The sequence below is a fragment of the Tamandua tetradactyla genome, chromosome 15 (genome assembly GCF_023851605.1).
Source record: "Tamandua tetradactyla isolate mTamTet1 chromosome 15, mTamTet1.pri, whole genome shotgun sequence".
Lineage (NCBI taxonomy): Eukaryota > Metazoa > Chordata > Mammalia > Pilosa > Myrmecophagidae > Tamandua > Tamandua tetradactyla.
The window spans coordinates 66035230-66057120 of record NC_135341.1 but is presented as its reverse complement, the minus strand read 5'-3'; the positions used below and the strand labels follow the sequence as shown (position 1 = coordinate 66057120).

Below are 21891 nucleotides of genomic sequence, written 5' to 3'. Positions count from 1 at the left end.
TAGGGTACAGATTGGGCATTTGGTGCTGAAGGAATACAGATTGTGCAACAGCAATGGCCGTAAAAATTCAGAAATGGATAGCACAATACTACCTGATTATAGCACAAAAATAAAAGTACACTGAATGAAGCTGAATGTGAGTATGATTGAGGGAGAAGGGCTGGGAGCCTGTATGAAACCAGAAGGAAAGATAGAGGAAAAAACTGAGATAGTATAACTTAGGAAAGCCTAGAGTGGACAGTGATGGTGATTGAATGTACAAATAAAAAACACTTTTCTTGCATGAGGGAGAACAAATGAATGTCAACATTGAAAGGTGTTGAAAATGGATGGTGTACAGGAAAATGCACAATCAATGCCAGCTGGGCCTATGGTCAACAGTAACATTGCAACATGGTCCCACTGAATGTCAACAAAGGCACTATGCCAAAACTAAAGATCAACAGATGGGCGTTTATGGGGGACAGGCATGTATTCTTTGTGGAAGAAAAGGAAATGTCTTCGTATAGATTATGGTGGTAAAGGTACGCCTATTTACTTAGATTGTATCATGTGCAAATAAAACCATTTAAAAATGAACAGAGTGAAACAAGTACTAGAGAAAATGCAGGGAAAGAGATGTACTTATTCCCTGTGGTAGGGAAACTGAGAGGCGCAGCCCCTTGGAGGCCAGTGTGGTGATTCCACAGGAGGCTAGGGGTAGGGTTGTCATATGATCCTTCATCCCCATCGCTCTGTATATACCTGGAGAAACTGAGTGTGGGGACACAGATGAACATGTTTACACTGGTGTTTATGGCAATAGTGTGCATGACTTACAATGGAAAGAGATGGCCTAAAGGTACAGTGACTGAGGAACGGAAGGGGGAACCACGGTGTATACATTCAATGGGCTACTGAGGCACCGCAAGAAGGAATGAAGTGGTGAGGTAAGCAACTAGGTGATGAACCTTAAGGATATATGCTGAATGAAATGTCAGAAACAGAAAGATAAATATTATCATGCCTCAATCACATATACTAACTATAATATAAAAACTTGGTGAACTGAAGTTAAGAACATAGATTATCAGGTTGGGGTCTATTGTAAAAGGGTCCTAGATTATAAATTCTTACAGCAGTCACATACATGTCAGGAGTTGTAACTATTATTTCTAAATTCTGAGATACTGAGCTGTTTGTATATAACCTGGTCATTCCCAGAAATTTCAGGCATTTATGTGACACCTGACACTCAGATTTAGAGCTCTGAAGCAATGAAAGTCAGCACTACCCTATACAGGAATTGTTTAAAAAGTTGAAAAAGGGATCAGACTTTGATTAGGGATATGAGTGAAACTGATCTGAATAGGACTGGGGTAGATGAGAATATAGGGTAAAGGATGATGTCCACCACATTTTAAAACTTCAACTTTTGTGTTAGACCAAAGGGAGAGATGTGTATTTGGTGCAAAATTTGTATTTTGGGTCATGTATTACCCCTTTTATGGTTACTTTAGCTGAACACCATAAGTACATGGAATATTGAATAAGGCATGATATCTTGTTGGTTTATACAGGTTAGTGCGATGCCCTGATATATCCTAGGGTAATTTGGGCAGTGAATAAAGAAATACTTCCCAAGTTCCCTTGGGGGAATGGTGAGAAAGGAAGAAATATTCAACTTCCCTATTTGGAGAATTTCTGGTATTCTCATAAGCAGTGGGGGCAACCAAATCAATAGGCTAAGCCCTCGATCTTGGGGTTCACCCCTATGAAACTATCATTCCCGCAAAGGATAGCCTACTTATAATTACGCCTAAGAGCAGGGGTAAAAATCACTCTGGCAACGTGGGACAGAACTCCTGGGATTCATGGGAATGCAGTATCATGGGATTGAGAAAGCCTTCTTGACCAAAAGGGGAAAGAGAGCAATGAAACAAAATGAAGTTTCAGTGGTGGAGAGATTTCAAAGAATCAAAAGGAGAGGTTAAGCTGGAGGTTATTTTTATGCATCATATAGATATTCCTTTTTAGTTTATGGCTAGAGGGAAGTATCTGAAGCTGTTGTGTTGTGTTCCAGTAGCCTTGATCCTTGAAGATGACTGCATAATAATAAAGCTTGTACAATGTGATTATGCGATTGTGTGATTGTGAAAACCCTGTGTCTGATGCTCCTTTTATCCAGGATATGGACAGATGATTAAAAACATATGGGTCAAAAGTAAATAAATAATAGGAGGCATAAGGGGTAAAATAAATTGGGTAGATTGAAATACTAGAGGTCAATGAGAGGGAAGAGTAAGGGGTATGGGGTGTATATGTTTTTTCTTTTTCCTTTTTCTTTCTTTTTCTGAAGTGATGCAAATGTTCTAAAAATGATCATAGTGATGAATACACAACTATGTGATGATATTGTGAGCCATTGATTATACACCACGTATGGACTATAAGTGCATGAAGATGTGTCAATAAAATTTTTTTAAAAAAGTAAATAAATGTATGGTTACATTTTTTTTAAAAAAGAAAGGAGCTTGACTTCTTTCATTAAAACATGTACACAGTAATTTTTTTTTTAGAAAAAATACTTTCTATGATTTTCCACAAAAAAAATATGCCAAGCCATCCATCCTCCAACGAATCTCTCAATGACTTCCTATTTTTGTTTGCATACACACACATTACACTTCCAAACACACACTGCCATATTCATGGACTCAGTGCCACATTTGTAGTTTCAGACACAGTATGGCCACAGCATTTAACAATATCTGAACAATACACTTCAGTGTGTTTGCTATACAAATGATGACAATCGACAAAATGTTAATAATTTTTTATCAACATTATTTATTTTACTACATTTATTGGTATCTCAGTAAGAGCTACCTTATCACAGTTGGCTATTTTAATGACAAAGCGATGGCATGCAGCCTGAAGAATCCTTACAAAACAGAGCCAACAATGCCCTTGCATGCCCGTTCACTGCGGGAAGCATAAGAAGCACATTGTGTTGGCATACGTTGACTCCACATGTGTCCCTCTGCTCTGCTCAGCCTTTAGAAACAAAACTGCTTCAGTTCTCTGTTAGAAACAAAGAACAATACTTCATTTTTAATGTATCGAGCCTCCTTTAGTGGAAAATCATAAAATAGAAATGAATACCCTGTATTCCTATGAGACTCTGATAATTAGGGTGATCACTGGGTTGGCACATAATCTGTTTTCTTCAAGTTGTGAAAATAGAGAGCCTTCTAATATTATTTGAGTATGCTGCCCCTCTAGAGATCTCTCGCTATTATTACCTTAAACCTTTCATTAACTTGAAACACACAATATTGAATATTAAAATATTCTCTTTTACTTATAAACATTAAAAAAAATCACTGCAGTCTTTGGCTGCTCAAAACGAAATGCATTGACCGTCCTATCACAAACATATTTGGGAAAGTAGTTAAGTTACCAGGTCTCAAATTACCAAAGGGATGAGGTAAAACCAAATTCACTGAGTAACACAGAATTTTCAAACTCAGCTAATGGATAAGATGATTCATTGTTCTGATGTGGCAAGACAAAATGGAAAACCAACGACTGGAAAGGCAAAAAGAATGCAGAGCCTGGAAACTTTCAAAATTGGGCACAGAAAGGAGGAAGCAATTTGCTGTACTTCAAAATGCAATACGCAGCATTGGTTTATGGGAAGATGCCTTTTAAAGTACCAAATTAGCTTAATCAACTTATAAACTTATTAATGGTTCTGAGAATTTTCCTTAAGGACCACATCAAGGTATATAAAATAACTGTCAAAGTCACTTCAGTATATGCACAAAATTAGTTTATCTTTATTTCAAATCTGAGAATGGTTATAAAGCCTATCTTGGAGCACATTTTGAGGCAATTTTCAAATTAAAGTTTCATTAGTGCTCCCTTAATATTGCCACTTATTGATTGTTCTCATCTTCATTCCATTCATATACTATCACTGCCCACGGGTAAATTATCTCAATATATGATAAACCTAGAGGAAGCTATTTCCCTGTATATTTTGAAAGAACAAGAAACAATTCCGGGCAAAAGAAAGAACATCAGGCTTTGAGTTAGACAAATTTAGTTCATAATCCAACTTTACCATACACAAGTTACTTGGCCTTGGAAAATTTCTTGACAGTTTACTTATCTGAAAAAGAAAAAGTGATTAATGATGGCACCTTCCCCCTAATTTGTGGGAAGAGTAAATGAGAAATTGTAGGTACAGTCATTTGTATCCTGTGAAATGCTATTTCAGTGTAAGATTTTACTACATGCATTAGTCGGAAAAGATGAAAATCATTTTGCTCTAAATGGGCATAGAAATTTGATTCCCACCATCAGTAGTTTTAAACTTTTCTATCCTTTTAATTACTTCGTTTTTCTCAAATATTCTTATACATGCTAAAAAATCCTAATTAGGGAAATTTCTACTTTTGTTAAGAGTGAATTTTTTAAGGAAAGAATTCTTTGCCTAGCTTTCCTCAGAAACCTGTTTCCTTTTCACCTATTGAAAACTTAAACCTAAGAAGATAGGTTCTAATTCATGAAAAAAAAAATCAGAAACTATTTTTTTTCTTAATTTCCTAAGTTAACTTACATTGTTTTTTCTTTTTCAATTTAAGAAGCGTCAAAGATGGATACATTGGCATTGGGCATAATTTATGATTAATAAATAATTAAGAATACTGCCACTAATTAATAAGCAATTTACAAATCCAAAATTATAACCAAAATCTAAAAGACATTTTAAAAGCAATTTTCTAAGGTCAAACTCTTCTTTGAGGAGATAAAATACTTAACCTACCAGAAGCAATCAATTAATCAGAAATGAGCTATTTCTACTTTATTCAGAGAGGTAAATGGCATGACATTTGGACACGGACAGAGTAATATGTTGATTTTAAGGTAATTTTCAAAATATATTTAGGTCCTTAATAGCTGTTTCACTCAATTTTCTACACTTCTATGTCTACCACATAGCAGAATTTTATTATTTGATAAATATTTGGGGGCATCTACTTTGTTTAAGGCACTGACAAGCACTGGAAGAGGTGGAAAGATGAAAATTAACCACAGCCTCTGCCCTGTAGAAGCTCACTGTTTCAATTATTGGGGTCCAGAAACATCTGTGAAGAACTCGGTGATCAAGGGAAATTCAAATTGGTTCACTGTGCCCTATTCATTGCTTCTTAAGGTGAATCTGGCCCGTGCCCACTACTCTTTCAGAGATATCCCTATCATTTCTGGCAGATATGCATCTTTTCAGGTTCCCCAAAGGGTCAAGGTTCCACCAGCTTTTAACCTGTCACAAAGAAGGTCAGCATTCGGAATTTGTCAGAGCAGGTGCACTGAAGCTCATAGCTGTGCAAACATCACCAAAAGTTCATTAAATAGACCAAAACTAATAAAGCATTGTTTATACAGTAACTGAATTGCTCTGTACTCTGTAAGAAATATTCCAATGAATGACTTTGCTAAATTAAACACAACACTGTTGCTTGCTGCACTATTCAGCTCTTCAGAAGGAATGAAGACTGATGGGGAAAATTCTCTCCAGTATCAGTACCAGGAATGGCCTTTTGGTTGTGCTTTTTTTTTTTTTAAACAATAGAATTCTGATCTTATCTGCCTGTTGGGGAATGATGTTTATTTATAAACCTAGGGCCAAATTTAAGAATTTATGGCCCAAATCTGGCTAGAGAATACTCCCTTATAACTAGGTCTGGATATTTCTTTACTTATTTTTCCTACTCTCAAGAAAATCTCCCTTTGCCATATGTTTCTCAAACCTCAACTGTTTTTATCTTTTCTTTTTTTTTTTTGCATGGGCAGGTACCAGGAGTCAAACCTGGGTCTCCGGCATGGCAGGCGAGAATTCTGCCTGTTGAGCCACCGAGGCCCGCCCCTTAACTGTTTTTTGAACTTCTTAGAAATATAATTCACCTATGGAGAAGTGCTTGAATTTCTACAATATGAACAGACCCGTTAACCAACACTCAGATTGGAACACAGAACATTTTCAGCACTCTGGCCCTTCCCGGAGGGATAATCATGATCTGCTCATAAGTCAGCTTTGCTTACTTTTAAACTTAATATAAATAGAATCATGTTTTTTTTTTGAACTTTATGGCTTCTGTTTGTCTGCATTATGCATATGAAATTTACTGTTTTTTAGTCTTTAACTGCAGTTCATTCATTCTCATTGTAATCCTTTATTTTTAAAATTTAATAAGCAATATTTTGCATGACTTTTGAGACATCTTAAACCCATAGTCAGAAAATATTGAAGAGTAACTAATTAAGTAAATAGCGTCTATTCACCAAGGCCAGTGAAAACAACTTCTACTATTTAGGGAAAGAACATGTTAAAAAACAGAAACGCAAGAATTCCAAAGAAAAGTTTCTTAAACCAGCTCAATGAACCAGAATATATCATTAGTTGATAACTGTGTTCATCAACTTTTATTTATACTCTCTAAAAATTTATTTTTATATTTATTTTTTAATTTGCCCTGGATCTTCCATTTTGTTTCAAAGAATATATAGTACAGGTGGAGGGAACAGAGTTCAAAAGTTGGCCCTCCCTAGCTGTGTGTACATTCTTGGCTTGGATCCTCGTTTCTAAAGTGTGTTTAATAATAATTCCATGCTCCTACAAATTTGAGATTAAATATAAACAGCCTACCAAATCCAATAAAGGTGCTTGTTAAAAGGTAATAGTTAAAAAAAAAAGTAATACTTGTCTGCACTAATGCTATTATCTACACACTAGACTTACATTTCATGAGGCAGGGTCTTGTTTCTCTGGTTCACTTTGATATCCCAGCATTAGCACTCTACAGGCACATAATAATTACTTACCAAACACCTACTGAATACATTATGTTAAAGTGAAGTGCACAGAAAATAATTGATTACCCTGTAATTCTTCAATCCAAAATCTGGTCAAAACTTGAACGTAAGTTAAGTCAATGTATTTTTTCAAAATGTATCTGAACTGTATGGTCCTTTCTGCATTTCTGTTTCATTTCCCTGGTTCAGCTGTCTTTTCATACATCTAGCACAGTAGAGCAATCGAACAATGATGATGTGATGATGAAGAATTGTGGTAGGCAGAATAAAGAGATCAGGGCCTAATTCCCGGAACCTGGGAATGTTACATTATTTGGAAAAAGGGTCTGCAGGTGTGATTAAGTGAAGGCTCTTGACGTGGGGCGATTATCACAAGTGCATTCATTAGAGAGCGGCAGAGGGAGATTTAACACATGGAACAGAAAGCAGTGTGAAGATGGAGGCAGAGAGTGAAGTGTTACAGACACAAGTGAAGGAACTCTGGCCATGATCAGAGGCTACAAGAAGAAAGGAACAGATTCTCTCGAAAAGCCTCCAGGGGGCCGCACCAGCACCTTGATTTCAGACTTCTGGCCTCCAGAAATATGAGCAAATACATCTTTGTTGTTTGGAGCAATTAAGTTGGAGGTAATTTGTTACAGCAATAATAGGAACTAATATGTGATGATGATGACAAAATTAGTTAGCTAACACCTATAGCATGTTGACTATGTACTTGATACCATTTGATACATTTTACACGTCTTTCCTCATTATGGTTCCATAAACTTTATGAGGTAGGTCATTAATTATCACTTTTATAGATGAGGAAGTTGACTAAATTCTCACAGCTTATAAGGAATGGAGCAAGGAATCAAAGCAGGCACTCTAGTCTCAAGATGGCACTTCTAAGTACTACATCACGCAAAATGACTATTTTGTCTTTGTGACTTTAATGTCAAAATTTACTATGAATGGAAAAAATTTAACCACCCCAAAACACAATCCAGTCCCTACTAGCTTTATTCTTTAATTCCAGGGATCTGGATAGCTTTGGTGAACTGAGAATTCTCCTGGAAATTGCACTCTGTTACATGCAGCTTTAAAATCTAAATTTCTGAGAAGTTTTCTGCAGTTTCATGTGCTCTTCCTCTGTTTTAAGGAGCACCCAAAGCTTAGATAATCAGGAAACATTCCAAAAACTTTTCGTTTCTTTCAGCTGAAGGTAGAGAAGATGGAAGATGGTTGGCAGAGCAAAGGAGAATGACATCTCTAGTAATTTCTAATAATACATTATGAAAAGGTTACATAAATATTATTTCTAACTTTTTTGCCTGCTCAGCCACCATGGCCCACCCAAATAACTATATTTTAACAATAATTTTTATTTTATATATTTGTATTTTATATTTTAGTAATACAAATTGAACACGTCAGAATTATCAAGAAATTAAACAAAGAATGCCTGATCCTATGTTTTCTGCAACCCTCAGGAAAGTCCTCACATAGCGCTCCCTAGCACACCTTGTAGTTGTGTTTTTCTTTCTCATAGAGACAGATAGGTTTAATGAATAATATTTCAAGCAAAGCAGGCTGAAATTGAGACTTTGTTGGACGAAGGACTATGCAACTACATGGAAAGAAATGTAAGAACTTGCCTTTACCGCAAACCCCACGCTTAACACAACTGTTCAGAAACGTTGAATATTAAATATATAAAATTACCTTCTGTATTCCAAATGAGGCCACAAATATATTTGTACAGTTGACTGATGCTATAGGCAAAGTGATACAGTAATGAAGTTGTCTAAATGCCCATGTCCCATTGTAGAACTATGTTTTAGTATTCTCCACTAATACATCAGTAGGGCAAGAATAAGATATTTTTCGAAACACACCCCCCCTCCCCAATCTAGGCAAAATACTAGAAGTGGTACAGAATTATCTGGAAATTATAGAAATATGTTTTAAATATGTTTTAAAATATGTTTTTAAATGGGCCAGACTATATGAAGAATTTTGATTCACCTCTGTCTCCTGATGTTCTTCAGATTCTCTTATTTTAATTAAAAAACAAAGTTAAAGATGAGTTATTCCAGAAAGGGGGGGTACATATCCTGATTTTAGCAGACTCTAGAAGAGCTAAGCAAATACATTTTTAATGTACTGGAATTTAAAAATGATTTGCTAATGTGTTATCCACTTGTTCAAAAAATAAATTACACTAATGAATGTTGGGCATGTACTCTATATAAGCTGATCAAAGTTTCTTAAGTAGCTATTTAACTGCTCATTTGATCATTCGACCCACGGGCTTTATTGAACTGAAGTTCTCACTTTAGAGGTCTCATTAGAAAACTAAGAAGTGTCATCCACCTTGAGTTCCAAGCTCTTGAAACACTCAAAATTACAAAACCTCCAAAATCAGTCACTTCAATCTGTGACATCGATACGACTCAGATGCTTACAGAGTTTAAATCACTTTTCAGATATCAGGTTGCCTAAATCACCGACCAAGGTGAAATAAATATTAGTCCTGTTGTGCAAATATGGAACTTATAAATATGTAAAGCACAGGAGAAAATATATTCATGTGATTACAAGGTTAACCCATTTACAAAACTTTATTTTCAAAATATTTTGAAATTTGACAATTCAAATTCACAATGAATTTCAATAGCAGTGTTTTAAGGTTAACTACGTAAACTATTAAACTGTCCTCCCCCCAAAAAACAACTCTAGACAAGTTATTGCCACGCAATCTTTATGCCTGTATTAAACCATGTTCAGAAACATGTTGCTTCTAATAGATAAAATGTGACTTAGGTTTTTTTTTTTTTTTAAGACTTCAGTAATACCAAGAGAAAATTTGTATTCCATGCAATGTTTTTACTACTAGAAAACACAACTTAATCCTAAAACAATACAGCAATAGCCACTAGTCTAATGAAATAGAGAAATGTTTTATTTCAAATAATATGATGTCATGCAAGTGGAATGAATCATAGCAAAATATCTTTAACTTTTCAAAGATTAAGTTTCCCAAAGCATCTCCAACATCTGGGATATTAAGAACATTAGTGTCCCAGTGGATTTGTAAAACTTTATTCAACAATTCTGTTCTCATGTAGATAAATCAGATCTGTGACTGAAAATAAAACACTATCCCCCAAATAATCACAATTACAGTTTATGAATAAAATATGGCAACTGCATTTTGTGTGTCATTCTTGCTCCTAATTTTAAAATATCAAAATCTTCAGATCAGCACCAACACAATTTATCTTAGAAACTCAAGGCAATGGGTTTATGAAGTTAGAGATTAGAAGAAAATAATGGAAGGCATGTACTCCACGACCTACATATACTTTTCCATCAGAAATGCACCATCTTAATTAAATTTCAGATCAAATAAGCTGCAAATTAGATGTGAATCATCTAGCAGGCATTGTTATTGTAGATGAAACACCATTTGTCTTGAATTGCACACATTTTTTCATTATTGAACTTTTGATGTCCCTAGTAAATAGCAAAACACAGCAGGGGAGTGCAATTATTTGAAAATACTGTTGGGAATAAAAAGACATTTTGAAATAAACTGCTAATATTTCTTAAAAGAAATCCACAACCTGTTAGTAACTAAGCATTAATTATAAGCTGGCAGAAATATGTGCAAGTCTACGTAAACCTCAGAACAACTCTAGAGTCATACAAATGTGGTGGTAGCATCAAGCAAGTTTGAAGTTATAAAGCACACATTGTTAAGCTAAGGGCTATAATATAGCACTATTGATTTACAATAAAGGGACTCAAGGAACCTTGTCAAGGTGAACACCAAAACCTCAGTCTTTAACCCTTTCTAGAGCAGGCAGGCCAAATTACATAAAGATCACACAACTTACATTTGATTTCAAGTCTCAAGTTCCACATTTCTGTTACATCAAGTATTTGAAACATTTGTGGATCTCATTGCCATTCTCATTTTCCATGGGATTTAGAATTTTTAAAGGTCCTGGAATCTCACTTCAAATGAAGCTCAGAGAGGTCATGTAGTGGTTAAGGAAACTGAATTTGAAATGCAGCTATCTTAGCTTTCAAAGCATCAACTGTGGGACTTTTCCCAATGTCACATCTCTAAGGCTCCCTTTCCTTATGACAGGATGGGGGTGAGAGAGACTGCCTTCTTAAGGTTGTTGCACATGCACACGAGTTGTAAAGGCTTAGAACAGTGCTTGGTGCACAGTGAAGGGAAACAAATGTTAGATGATGTACATTTTTAAATAACCCCAAATGTTCCTCAGCCTCTTTGGCACAGTCCAGAAGCCCTAAATTTTGGCTTTGTTCTCTTTCTCCTAACACAGGCTGCTTCCAACACTTTGTTTACTTAAATCTGAAATGATATGTAAACTCAAGATGTTTGCTACTCCCCATCCTATATTTTAGCTCCATGAATTAAATGCTCAAGTTAATTTCTAAGGAACATCTGGAAGGAAATGTAAAGAAATTGCAGCAAACCCTAGACACGCAGTGCTGCATCAATCTACATAATTTGAAATGACCCATATTTGCCTTTCACGCTTAGAGAACAGAGCACAGTGACTGATGGCCCAGCACAGGCCAATGGGTTGCATTTCACCCAGAGGGAGATACACCTATCCAGGGGATTTTAAAGATATGGTGAACCAGCACAGAGTAGGCGCCTGGAAGGCACCTTTAACAAACCAACTAGCAAATAGCTTCAGTAGAACAGAGAGAACTTTCCCCATCATATCCCCAGAAAGCACTTCAGGAAAGTCAAGGAAAAGTATCAGCTCAAGGGTCCTCGGTTACCTCTTCAGAGTGTGGGGTCGTCGTCGGACTCAATTACAGAGGCTGAGACGCCCGCGAACAGCGCCGCGCTAGCTCGAAATCACAAGTCAACCGCCCAGGCTAAAACAGACATCAACACGGCTTCAGAAACACGTGAGGGAGACAACTGAATTGGAAGGAGGGCAAACGGAGAACGGGGGTTTCACATGGGCTGACACTTTTGGGGGATGGCGGGTGTCCTCTGACCCCAATCCACTACCCATAATAAAACTTCTCCCGAGGTGCAAGGAGTCCAAATTTACGCAAACCTGGGCTCTCTCCTCCAACCAGGTGCCCCCGGTTACCCAATGGAGGGGTAAAAAGAGGCACTAGTTGATGAGGAATGCCATCTAGGTTTAGGGGCATCGTTCCCCCTTTCATGAGTCTCGCAACCCCACCTTAAATGTCAAAGCGAGACCCCTGGAGCGAGGCTGCCTACAACTCAAAAGCTTCTCGCCCTGCCCACAAAGAGTATCCACCCCGAAAGCCAATTAAAACAAGAAAAGACTGCCACGAAGCTGGCCCGTTGTTTCCATAACCCAACTTCGCCAGGTTTCCCGAGAAGGGAGTGCACCCCGCACACACCCAATAGGAGATCGAGCAGGGCGTCCATCGCTGGTGATCTAGCCCTAGACTCCCTCCAGAGTCAGGCGGCCCCAGTTGTCTCTTCTCGCCGATGCTGCCCCTCCTGCCTCTCCGTCCTTGGAAGCGCACGGTGACCCGAGACCCTCGAGCTCTCCCGGCCCACGCGTCCGCACGTTCTCTCTTCCCTTTTGCACCAAATGAGATAGAGGTGCGGACCAGAGGTCCCGGGTCCGGAACGTGCAAAAACTGTTCATTCCGCGCTCCCCGAGCGCGTTCCAGCCCCGCGCGCCTCGCATCCCCCCGGGGTTAAAGCTCAGCTCCAAGCCCGGCGCCCCAGGCAACTCCGCCGCCAGCGCCAAGGCACCTATTTCGCGCTCAACTTACCGAGGCTGGTGTGAGCTTTCGGCGCCCCCGGTAGCTTTTCTCTTCTTCCTCCCACCGAGCTCTTCATCCTCTTGCTGGCGGCCGCCCGGCGCCCGGGTCCTGGCATGGGGAAGGAGCGGCCGCCCGGGCTGGCCGCCCCCGGGGCGCACGGTTGCCGGCTCGCGGCTCCAGGAGCTGTGGTAGCGGCGAGGTGTACGCGGCCTCCGCGAAGAACGGTGTCGGTGGGGCTGCGCTAGCGGTCCCTCGGGCGCGGGCTGGAGGTGGCCGTCCGCGCGCCTCTGCCTCGGCCGCGCTGGCTGCGCTCCGCACGCGTCCGGAACCCGCGCCAGCCTCCAGGTGCACCCGGCTGGGGAGAGGTGCGGGCCGGCGCGGAGGGAGGGGTCCGGCGCCAGGGTGTGGAGAGAGTGAGAGAGGCGGGAGTGGGGGAGAAGTAAAAAGAAACGAGGACACTGGGGCGAAGAGCTTGCTTTAATGAAGTGAGGAGGTCTGGGTGTAAACGGAAGATACAAGAAGGCTATGTGCCTCCTGCAACTAGAAATGTTGGAAATGAGCTGGAGGGAGCTGCTTCGGGGGAGGCGCAGAAAAGGGGCTTTCCCTGTGTGCTTAGGTACTTGATCCCGCTGGTTTTGGATATGTTAGACCCTGTTTTCAGTTTGGGTGCGGTTACCTGACACACCCGCCTCTCTTTTTTTTTTTGTAAATCGTAAACCTCAACAGCCTAGGACAGAAGAGATCCGGAAAGCGAATGCAAATATACAGAGAAGTCCCACCTGCACAACAACCCAAAGTGCTCACCTTTCCGGAGGGACCCGGACCCCGCTGAGGTTTTTCTTCCCTTACCTGTACACACACTCCTCACAACCCGGTACGGATTAGAAGACACCGAGTGCATTATGCTAGGATTTAGAGGAATGTTTCTCAAAGTTGAGAGGGTCACTTAGGGATTTCGTTAAAATTCAGATTCTGATCCAATAGTTCCGGGGCTATGTGTGAGATTCTGCACTTCTGGTTTCCTGGTGTGGCATAGGCTGCTGATCCAATGACCACATTTTGAGTTGTAAAAGAAAAAGAAAAGCAACAACATAAATCCTCCTTTCTAATTTCAACTGAGCCACCATCTGTAAGTTGATCTAAAATAAGGCATGAAGCCACTGTTTTTCATTGGTTTTCAGGATGCTATGGAGGCCAAATAACTTACAAGCATGAACAAATGTAAAGGGATAAATTACCCTGTGCATGCAAATCTGTCATTATGGTTATTAAGAATTATTATAAATAAAATTATTATGAATAATAATGCTGGTGAAAGTGTAGAGAGAGTTTGGTAATTCATAACTCTTTATGTTCTCAAAAACAACTCTGGAAAGCAGTGCACAGTAATCACCCCACAAACGCACCATTATTTAGAAAGAAAAATGATAAGTAATATCCTCTGAGGGGCAGTCTATTCCTCCTACAAGCCAGTTGTTGATTTTCCCAGATATGCAACACACTCCAGTGTGTATTATTAAGTAGCTAAATCACTTATCAAGCTAACAGGTAAAGCAAATCAAAAAGGGCAAATGCCGAAAGAACAAAGGAAATAACGACAGAAAAATAGCCATGCACCAAAAGGTATGTTGTGCCTCTACTAACAAAGATGATGATACCTTGTTTTGACCCTCTCACTTACATTCTTTCATCTTTCATCCCTCAATTTCAATTCAGCAAGTACTTACTAAGCCTTTACCATAGTAAAGGCCTTTCCTGGTGCTGCAAGAAGTGAACAGAATCCTACACAGTCCTTGCTTTTAGAGTTATTTGGTAATTTACCAATAAATACCATATTAGATAAACTATGGTGCGAGAAAAGAAAAGCAAACACATTGCCACAGACAATTCAAAAGACAGGTAGGTGTGGAGAGACTTAGCAGCAAGAATAAAGAAGAAGAAACAAGAATATAAATGAGATCCTAACATTTAATGGAAGGAAATGGGAGAAGCTCACATTATTTTGTGCCGGTATCTTCAGGAAACCAGAGATGATGCCTTGTTCTGATACTTTCTGATAACCAGAAATAGCATTAATGGCTAGAAAAATGTGGAGAATATTTGGAACAATTGTTAACAGGAGAACATGAAAGTATGGGTTTTGGATTATTACAGAATTAGGGGTTGATTTGTCATGTTGCCTTTTGCAATTTGTGGGTACTTGCACAATTTACTTAACCTCTGGAGTCTTTCCTCATCTGTATAACAGGGATAAGACTAATTAAACTTCATTCTTAGGGTTTGTTTGTTTTTTACAACTAAGATAATATTGGTAAAGTAGTGATTCTTGAGTGTGCATCACTGAAGAGGTACTTACCAAATCATCTGAGGTACTTACCAAAACAAAGACAAACTGGGCCCAACCTTGGAGTTACTGATTTACTAGGTCTGGGATGGGACTCAGGAATTTGTGTCTGGCTGGGGGAACCATACTTTTAAGAAACACTGTTGCAAAGCATTTAACATAATGTCTGATACACAGTTAGTACTAAATATGTGGCAGCTAGGGTTAGTTGTCAATCCATGTTATGATAGTAAAGATGGGGTTCAACCTGAAAAAGGATATAAATGAAGCATGAAGGTAAGTGACTGTCAGGGATTTAGGGGAGGAGAAATTATAAGAACATGAAGGTCATGAGAATGAACATCATATTTAGTGTGAAGGAAGTTATGGGAAAGATTCAGTATCAGGAGGTTTTGGCCTGGGAGTTTGGAATCTTGAAGATCAATTTATGCTTATTCCAAGACTTTCTGAAAGGGTGGTTTATAATGAAATGCCAAGACCATAACAATAAAATCAGATCATTGAAACAGAAAACTGGGTCAAGAGAGGAAAAGCAGACAAAGTCGACAGGGAGGGTCAAAACCACTGCTGCGACTGAGCACAGGGGCAGGCTCTGGCCTCCTTTGGACACCGAGAGGCAGGAGTCAGGTGGTGTTACATAACTGTCATTGTCTAAGGCAATGATTTGTAAATCCCTTTCTCCAGTGCTGGAAATTTTTTTCTACACTCAAACTCTGAGGAAAATCTCTCCCCTGGAGCATTGAGTAACTTCAAATTCACGTGGCTTCTGTAAGAAAAGAATTTCAGCAGAAATCAAGACATGGTATTGCAACATAATGAATAAAATGCAAATCTGAGAGGGGTTAAGATGTTCCCTAAATGTTTAGCCTTCTGGTGATTCAAATTTACTTGCCTATAGCTCTCCATGTACTGAGTGCCTATATTTTGTCAGATGCTGTGGTAGATGCTTTGTGTAAGTTGTTTTAAATCCTAGTAAGAACCCTCTTCAGATATGAGAAAAGCAAAACTCAGAGAGATTTAGTAACTTTCCTGAGATCATAGCTAATAATCTCAGATTTATATTTCAGATTGTAAAACATGTACAATTTCTACTCTTCAAAAAACATGTCTCTGGGACAATACACCAGTGACTCGGTGGCAGAATTCTTGCATGCTATGCGTGGGTTCAATTCCCGGAGCCTGCCCATGTCAAAAAAATAAAAAATAAAAAAATTAATGTGTCTCTAAAAAAAGTAAAATAGAGTAAATATATGTGGTCCATTCATACCCCTTTACCATCTCTCTTAGGTTGGGTTCCTCAGGAAATGGTCTCTGAAGACTTGGAGAAATATGTGCAAGAAGTTTATTGAGAAGAGCCCCTGAGATCAAGACCTGTGAGAGAATAAAGGAAGCGGGACTGGGTAAAGAGAAGTTGCAGTAAAGTGCAGCCTCAGGAAAGGCCTCAGTGGATCCCACAGGGGCCCTGTGTTGGCACTGCTCTTCAGAGCTATGCTGGACTAGGGGAAGAGGAACAGGTCTTGTACCCTCATCAACCAGTCACTCCTACTAATCATAATTTCACAGAGAAGCCTGCAGGACTACCCTTCCCAAGTAATTGAATACTTTTTTATCAGTGCTTTATAGCACCTTAAAGATGGCTACCTTGATTTAAGCAGCTGTTTTAATAAGCATTATTATGTGCAAGCCATCATGGTCGGTACGTTGAGGGAACACAAATGTGTTTGATTCACATGTCTGATGTCATGGAAATTAAATGAGGGAGCAAAATGAAATATACAGACGTTAACCATCTGTAAAAAAGGGGAATAATAATTGTCTCTCTCTCATAGGGGGGATGTGAGTATTAAAAAGTCTTCCACAGAGTGAATGCTATAATGTATTTGCTTTTATTTCCCCTAATAACAACAAGTGGCAATGAAAGGTTTTAGAGGGAAAAAAAAACCAAGTCTGCCAGTAAGTTGAGAGTAAGGTTTGTATCTGAGGAAGCTTAACGAAGGAGAAGAAATATAGTTAAATCTTGAAGAACGGTTTGGATTTTGAAAGGCAAACATAATGCTGAGGATAACAGGGCATTCCAGAGGAAACAAGGAAGGGGAAGAACTGTGTAGGGCCTGGAGGCTTTAAAGTTTTTTAAGGACCAGCTAGAGGTCTATTTTATCAGGAACACAAGTGTAAGGTTGAGGATGCTGGTGGGGATTTTCAGTTGCTGTTTTAGTTATATGGCTTCATTTAGGAGGAAGTGAGGAGTGCAACTTTTGAGCACATTAGAAGTATGAACAAAGTAGTGTTTTATGAATATTAACTCATCCACAAATGATTGAAATGGAAGAAACTGGAAGCAAGAAGTTCTGTGTCTTGTTCCTCACCTACCTTTCTTTCTGGAAGGTGTTCTTCTCTCTAGGGCAATGGCTTTCAAATGTGGTCACTGAACCAGCAGCATTAGCACCACTTGGAAACATTAGAAATGAAAATCATTGGGCTCCATCCCTGACCTACTGAATCAGGAATCCTGGAGGTGGAGTGTGGCAATATGTGTTTTCATAAGTGTTCTAGGGGATTCTGATGCATGTTCAAACTTGAGAACCACTGCTGTAGTGTTTCAATAACACATTTTTTTTTTCCTGGAACCAATATCCTGTAGTATCTTGAAGCAACACTTTCTTCTCTCTAACTCTGTAGGGAGTGTGATTGCTGTCAACTAACATCTGTCCTGTCTCTGACCGAATGACTCAGCACTGAACTACGTTCTGCTGAGTTATGGATTAGATTGTTTTTGCACAATTTTTCAGAATAAATGTTTAATATGAAGTTCCTCCTGTTTGTTTTAGACCTGTGATACCACAGCACTGGTCTATTCTCCTAGACTTAGGATACCAGCAAAAATCCACAGAAAACTTTATAGGGAGTGAGAAGGGGTACACTAATTAGTATTTTTTTCTAGGAACAAAATAAAACACCAAGAAGACCTTTCCCATTATGAAAATGTGTACATGCAGCAGAAGTGGTTTAAATAATTACACCTTGGATATGTAGGAGGTGATGATGATCATTAGAATATGGTTTGGGGGTTGTGCTAAGTAAAAGAGAACAATGTAATGACCATATATAGAACAGAGATGTGGCCCTCTGGGGCTCCTGGGTCTTTTTTAGCTAATAGATAGGAAGTTGAAAGGAAGAGAGTGACCTGACAAGGCAGAGAACTTAGCACTCAGTGCATCCACCCGAAGGGGGGGCGAGGCCTTGAATCACACAAAGCAACCTCATGGAATAGTGTGGCAGCAACAAACTCAGCACAGTTTTCAGATACTAAAAAAATGCACAGGGAGTACAAGGGTAGTTCAGAGATAGAATTCTGAAGACCCAGGTTTGATTCCCAGCCCATGCACTCCCTCTACCAACCCCCACCACGCAAAAAATAATAATAATAATTTCAACAAATGGTGCTACAATAATGGGATAGTCACATGGAAAAAGAATGAAATGTAACCCCCATCATACAGCATACCCAACCCCAAATGCACATAAACACAATGGATAGAACTCATGCATCAAAAACTTTTTTTTGTTATTCAAAGATAAATCTCTCCCAAAAGTAATACATTAATTGTATGAGGTTATACAAGTCAGCAGAGAACTGAAGTTTATCTCAAACATGTAAATCAAAATAGTATACATTTCAGTTTGCCCATCTAGCCATTTTCCCAAGGAGATTTATAGAAATTTGCATTTTTGGATTTTTTTAAATGATTCAGTCTTGAATGTCTTGAAGGATGAAGGTGGTAACTCATAAATCCTACCTCACCTCAAACTCAGTGTGTCTTCTTCAGTAACATCTCCTCTCATTGACTCTTCCTTTGTCGACAGTGGTAACCCTATTCTGTCAGGTTAGAACCTCGAAGCCAAGTTCAATCACTTCATGTCTGCAACCTTAACCTCCAGCTGGTGGAATTGATTTCCCCCTCTCAATACTCAGATTCTTTCCAACTTCTTCCTCATACTTAGAATACCAGTACCTTGAATAAGGCTCTTGTTTTAATCCATTGTCTAGATTACTTTATAAGGCTCCACTAACCAAATTCCCAGCCTAAAAGTTTGATCTTCTTCTAACTGAGGTGGATGGCTGCCAGATAAATTTCCCAAATTATGCTGTTTATCACATTAGAGTCCTCCATGTTACATGCCTCACCACTCCCTTAATATATAACTGAAATCATAGCTTTGTATCCAAATCCCCCATAAACAACCTGCCATTCCAATCCTTTAAGCCAAGAGTTCCCCATAACCAAATGGTCCTCTCACTGTGGCATGACTTTAAAAGCTGTTTCTGCTGCCTAGCAAGTTTAGTTCTATTTCTTCACTTGGTGAAATTCAAGTCACCTTTTATATCCAAGTTCACAACATCAAGCAGGCAGATAGAAAGGAAGTGGGAAGGAGGTAGGGAAGAAAATGGGGAAGGAAGGAAGGAAAGAAGGAAGGAAGAGGACAAGGAAGTAAAGAAGATGGGAGGAAAGAACATCAACAACATGGGATGAAAAGAAAGTAGGGAATTAATATTTATTTGGCCCCTGAAAGGCAAATGTCATCACCCCACCTTTCCCATTAGAGAAACTAATCATCAGAGAAGTAAATCAGTTACCTCTAAGCTCACAGTTAATAATCAGAAAAAAACACAAAGTAAAACTAGCTCTTTGCCTAGTACAGCAGTTTCAAACTTGGATCTGCATGATAAGAAACTCCTAGAGATATTGTTAAAACACAGACTGCTGAGCCTCAGCCCCAGAAATTCTGATACAGTAGGTAGGTCTAGGGTAGGGCTTGACAATTTGCATTTCCAACAAAAAGCGGCTGCTGCTGCTTTTTCAGAGACCACAATATGAATCCACTCACCTAGCAGCCCCTCCACTGCCATCACTATGGCATATAGTAATTGCTCCTTCACTATTTGTTGAATAGATGTAGTTCTAGTTCGCTAGCTGCCGGAATGCAACACATCAGAGATGGATTGGCTTTTAAAAAAAGTGGATTTATTTTGTTAGTTCTTCAGAGGAAAGGCAGCTAACTTTCAACTGAGATTCTTTCTTACGCGGAAAGGCACAAGGTAATCTCTGCTGGTCTTCTCTCCAGGCCTCTGGGTTCCAACAACTTTCCCAGGGGTGATTTCTTTCTGCATCTCCAAAGGCCTAGGCTGAGCTGCAAGTACTGAGGTATGCTGAGCTGCTTGGGCTGTGCTACACTGAGTCTCTCATTTAAGCACCAGCCAATTAAATCAAACATTATTCATTGCAGCAGGCAGACCTCCTAGCTGACTGTGGATGTAATCAGCAACAGATGAGGTTCACATGCCATCGGCTCATGTCCACAGCAATATAACTAGGCACCTTCACCTGTCCAAGTTGACAACTGAATCTAACTACCATAGATGTCTATGAAATCCAACTGTTTCTACCATATTCTGAAGACTTTCCTACTCACCACAGTTGGCAGTGATGGCTCTCACCTCTGAAATCCTCGAACACATTGTCCATATCATTCAATCTAAATTTATCATCCTTTACTGTATTATGATACATTGCCAAGGAGCAGATCGTGAATCAAGGTTTTGTGTGCAAGCAATTTTTCAGGAAATGTTCCTGGAGAAACCAGTATGGAAGTGGGGAAAACAGGAAAAGAGAGAAGAGGAAGCTGAGCAAGGGTAGGTTTTCATATCCTCACACTCATCGCTCATTTGCTAAGGCTTCCCAGAGTTATGTAAATTTCTAGACATGACACGCTCTCTATAAAGATGGGCAAAGTGGCTCTAGAAACCCAGGGGTCATTGTCTGAGTCATTGCTGGCTTTTGAAAGTGAAAACCCTAAAATAATAAAAAGAGCTCCAAGATAAATCACAGAGTGATTTGAACAGTGAATTAAAAAGTATTTGCAAAGACCCCTTGGGTGAATGACAAGGAAGGGAGAAAATTCAATGTCCCCATATGGAGAATTCCTGATATTCTCACAAGCAGTGGGGACAACCAAAGCAATAGGCCGAGCCCTCACTCTTGGGGTTTGTTCATATGAAACTTATCCCCACAAAGGATAGAATAAGCCAATTAAAATTAGGCCTAAGAGTCACCCTCAGAGAGCCCCTTTTGTTGCTCAGATGTGACCTCTCTCTCTCTTTCTCTCAGCCAACACAACAAGCAAACTGACCGCCCTCTCCCTCTCTGTGTAGGACTCCCAGGGGTGTGGACTTTCCTGGCAACATGGGACAGAAATCCTAGAATGAGCTGAGACTCAGCATCAAGGGATTAAGAAAACCTTTTCGGCCAAAAGGGAGAAGAGAGAAATGAAGACAAAATTAAGTGTCAATGGCTGAGAGATTTCAAACAGAGTCGATAGGTTATCCTGGAGGTTGTTCTTATGAATTATATAAATATCATCTTTTTAGTTAAGGTATAATGGAGAGGCTAGAGGGAAGTGCCATCTGAAATGGCCAATATTTGATCTTTTTTTGTGAAAGAAAACTTGCAATTGTATACTGCACAACTTAATACTTAGGTCTTAAGTGACTACCACTTAACCAATGGGCTAAATTAATTGATGGCCTTCTGTCTCCAACCCCCGGGCAGATAGATGGTCCATTGCTCTGAGAGCTCTCAGCTTGTGAAAGGCTATATTTTAGTGTGCCTGCAAACTCTGATCTTACCGGTTGAGCTGTGTATTTACTAGACCCAGCCAAATTGTAATTATGTATTTTAATTAAAAATTACATCAATGAAATACAAGTGTGAAAAAGACATCTGCATCTGTGGAAATTAAATTCAGTGCTTTGTACAGTTCCAAAAAATGAGTTACCCATAAGTAAAAATTAAATTAAAAACATGCTCTTAAATTAAGTGCCAGTGAGATAGCTATAAAAG

General features: G+C 39.2%; 1 long non-coding RNA gene across 1 annotated transcript; it reads right to left on the bottom strand.

Moving 5' to 3' along the window:
• Positions 1 to 2886: 2886 nt before the first annotated feature.
• LOC143658027 (uncharacterized) lies at positions 2887 to 12793 on the bottom strand. Its single transcript, XR_013163078.1, has 3 exons — positions 12658 to 12793; positions 4109 to 4156; positions 2887 to 3063 (listed from the first exon to the last, which is right to left on the bottom strand). It is a non-coding gene; the product is annotated as an uncharacterized LOC143658027 (long non-coding RNA).
• Between the last annotated feature and the right edge of the window lie 9098 nt (positions 12794 to 21891).